Raw genomic sequence first — 4,423 nt, 5'->3', positions numbered from 1 at the left:
CCGAAGGTTCTCTTTTCTCCTCCATTCTGTGCTCTACTCTGGAAGGAAGTCACGGTGCACAGCCCACACTTAGAATGGGAGGTGTGCTCACCTCCTTAAGGAGGACTAGCTACATGAATACTTGGAGTTATGCCTGCAAGATGTGTCTTCTCTTCCATCATCGGCCTACTTTTTCAGCCACCTAAGGTCAGCATGAACTTACTGATATGTAGCTTATACTTCAGGTTATAAACCAGTATTTATTTTTTCGGCCCAAATTGTTCCACCTTTGGCCATTGGAAGCTTTTTCAGTTGGCACCTGTATCCCTTTGGCCTTCGACATCCCCCTCATTGTGGAGGGTCTGTTTACAGCACTTCCTTACTTTCTGGCACTGCATGGTGCTCCCTGTTCAGCTTGCCAGTTTCCTGCCTGAGTCATAGCATCAGCACTTTCCCCAAGGAGCCACAGTCCGGTCCTTTTTACTGGGGATCTGGGCATTAGGTGTGCTCATTGCCATTAGGGATTGGGGTGCCATCGCTTCCAGGCCCTCTCAGCTCCTAGTGCCAGGAAATACATGTGTGTGGAATAACCTTATATGTGTGACCATCTGTATGTGCATAGAGTAAATATGAACCCATACTGATGTCCCCAACTCTGACCCTTGGCCCCCTGGATCATTCTAGCCCCCTCTCCTGGCTTATCTGTAACCTCCTCCTCCCAACATTGAGAAGTGCGACTCCCAGCTTCTAACATCCGTTTACTTGTTTCAATTCCGATACACATTTATAGCACTTCCAGAATTCTTAATCCATACTCTCATGGGACACAGCTTTATCAACTAGAGTACAGTGCTTCTGTACAGTTTGTCACACTTTTAGTCTTACAGACTTTGCTCATTTCCAGTTTTTTTTTTTAGGTCAACTCCTATTCTCCTGCCCCAAGCTTCAGGGAGGTGGTTTTTTATGTTTGTAATACATTTAGATTTATCTGTCACATTGTGCACTTCACCCTGGGATCCCCCAGTCTCCTAGATGAGTTTTTAAGTTTTTATATACACATGAAGGTTTACTCCTTGGGCTCGGAAGTCTTAGAGGTTTTGACAACCACCTTGTGCCTCGGGCTCACCATTACCATATCCCATAGAATGGTCGCACTGTCCTGATAAACATCCCTGTGTGGCCCCTGTTCAAATCTCTCCTCTCAGGCAGCCCTGGTGGCGCAGCGGTTTGGCACCGCAGTTTGGCGCCGCCTGCAGCCTGGGGTGCGATCCTGGAGACCTGGGATCGAGTCCCACATCAGGCTCCCTGCATGGAGCCTGCTTCTCCCTCTGCCTGTGTCTCTGCCTCTCTCTCTCTGTGTCTATGAATAAATAAATAAAATCTTAAAAAAAAAAAAACAAAAAAAAAACAAATCTCTCCTCTCTCATGCCTGGTGACTACTGACTCTGTAGTTTTGCTTTTTCCAGAATGCCTCGTAATTGGAATCATACACTGTGTATGTGGCCTTTTCAGAACTGGCTTCCATCCCTTTACATTCCTCATTTGAGATTCATCCATTCGTTTGTGTGTTTCTGTGGCTTGGTAGCTCAGTTTCCATCAGTGAGCAATGTCTCATTGTCCCTGTTGCAGGACATCCTGGTCACTTCTAGGTGTTGGCAATTACAAACCAAGTGCTGTCACTGTTTGTGTGCGGGTTCTGTGTGGACACAAGTGTGGACATTAGTTGGATAAATCTCTAGGAGGGTGATTGCTGGACCATGTGCTAAGCCTCTCCCGTCTTTTCAAGCCCTCCCCAGACTGGCTACATTTCTGGAGCATGTGAATATTCTCAAATCTCTCCCTTCTGTAAGGGAGAAAAGTTAAACCCTTGAATTTTTAGCTCACTCTCCTACTCCCCAGTACCCTGACTCTCAAAGAATCACATGCTGTCTGTGGCCACCTGCTGACTTTGCTCCCCGCCCCCCCTCAGGTCAGCGCACACTTACAGGATGGGGACTGTAACTGACATGGAGTCAGACCTCTGCTGCCACCAGACCTTCTCAGTTGCTCCTGCAAAGATCACCGTGAGCCACTTCAAAGGGGGTCTACTCAGTTCCCTTTCTTGACCTTTTATGGCGTTTGACGCTCTTAACCACTCCTTGAGGCCTGTGACCACTCTTCCTGTTAGTGTTGGCTTATCACTCACCCTCTCCCTGGGTGATTTTATCTGCTCTCCTGGCCTTTAGTTTCTGCCGTGACTAACACACGTCTTTATCCCAGCCACTCATCACAAAACTTCTCATCTGTATCCAAGTGCCAATTAGATGTCTCCCTCCCATCTGAGACGTGTTCGAACTTCACTCACTTTTCCCTTCCAAACCTCCTGGTAAGCTCTCTAATTTGGGAAAAACGTCACCTAAGTCAGAAGCCTTTCTATCCCAGCTCTGTCTGTGATGGAGACCTGTTGGTATTCTTTCTTTTCTGTCACATTAGCCCAGGGTACTGCCTTGATTTCAGAGCCTCCTTCCCTCTTGCCTGGAATGGATGGTGGTCTCCCAGTTAGTCTCCCGATTCTGACCTCGCACACTTCTAATCTGCCTAAGTCATACTTTACTCCCAAATAAGAGAGTCTTTGGTCTAGCCAAGCCTCGGCTCCATACGCTAGTAAGCTGGGGAGCCTCCCTCACCCTCGTGCTCACTCTCACCCCTCCGCACCTTCACCTTATATTCCAGCAGGTAGAAACATTGGCAGGTTGTTTTGTTCATGTTCTTCCCTCCGCCTGGAGAATTGACCGTTGCTTGTGTTCTCCCAACAAATATCCCACACCCACCCTACTCATGCAGGGCTTGTTGGCACCACAAGCCTTATGACGGAAAACAAAAGTCCTCTGCTCTATACCCCACCTGTGGTAACTACTTCTAACTGTTTTAGCGGGGTCGCTTCTGATTCTGCCTCCTTATTCCTAAATATATCCTCGTGAGGTTACTTTCCACCAACTGCCCCCTCCTTCACGGCTCCCATTCTTCGTCTTTCTCGTCCTAAACACGTTTCTAAGGATAGTCTGAACTCGGTTTCTGCCTTCCTAACTTCCATTCACTTTCCAACCCACTACAATGTAAGGAGAAAATCCAGGAAAAGGAAGACACCAACTCCCGGCAATAGGGGGCCCAGCACAGAAGAGAGGGAAAAGTAAACCCCATGATGATGGTGAAAGAAGCCTTGGCCCCGTAGCTGTGGAGAAGGTCCTGGAGAACTCGGTCCCCGTGGGAGCAGGAAGGTGAGGGCTCTCAGAATGGACACCTCCAGGGAGAAACGGGATACTCTGACTCACTGCCAGGAAAAATTTGACTCAAGTAATTCCAGGAAAAGTTGTACAATAATGAAAATTAACTATGGTAGGCAAGTGGCTCAGCTGAGAATAATATACAGAATGTTGCAACAATACACATAAATACTCATTTCTGGTCTATTTTTAATCCTGCTCTCTGACTAAACTGAAAGGACAAATGGGGGGGGGGGCGGCGGGTAGAAAGGCTAATGCTGCCATTTCCCAGAAGGTTACCAGATTGTTAAAATTATCTTGGGCTCCCCCACGTTGGATATCTATGCTGGATTCTCTGTCTTCATTTTCTGGATTTCTTCCCAATTTTTGGTGGGGCTTACCCTCTAGTAGTTTCCTGAGAAAAGACACTTGGGAGATATATTTTTGGAGGCCTTGATCTGAAAATATCTTGATTTTGTCATCTCCCTTGATAATTTGATTAAATATAGATTCTTGGTTAAAACTCACTGCCCCCTCCCTCAATATATAAAGGCATTGCTACCTTGTCCTCTTTCCTTGGTGCTGTTGAGAAAATATTATCCTTGCTGATCTGTTTCTCTTCTCTCTGGAAGGTTTATGATTATGCGTCTTGGTTTATATATCTTCATTTGTTATGCTAGGCGTTTGGGACGGACTCATTCAACCTGGAAGTTCATGTCCTTTGAATTCCAATCCTGGAAATTTTTCACATAATATGTGATATTTGATAACTTCCTCCCCTTCTATCATTACATCTTCCTTCATTGTATCTCTTTTGGAGATTTTATTAGTTTGCTGTTGAATTGGTCTATCTTTTCTTATTCGCTGACCTCTCATCTAAGGCAATACAATACAGAAGTGGCTGAGTCCTGGACCAGAACCTTAAGGGTTTAGATGTATCTGAATTGTGGAGATGCATGTGTTGTTTTATTTTTTTAGAAGCAGTGCATTATGGAGATTTTCCACACCTTTTGAAGAACAATTAATTTAATAATGACATATAAATGCACATACACCGACAATGTGGGAAAGTTAGCAATTTCCTTCTAGAAGTATATTCCTTTTAGCATTTAGTTATTAAGAGGTAGATGTTATTTGCTAAATAAAGAGTAAGACATAGACCTTATTCGGTGAAATGCAATTTAGTAAGTTTCCTTTTTCAG

This window comes from Canis lupus, chromosome 2 (assembly GCF_003254725.2).
Source record: "Canis lupus dingo isolate Sandy chromosome 2, ASM325472v2, whole genome shotgun sequence".
NCBI classification, from domain to species: Eukaryota; Metazoa; Chordata; class Mammalia; order Carnivora; family Canidae; genus Canis; species Canis lupus.
Note: the sequence above shows the minus strand (reverse complement) of the source record.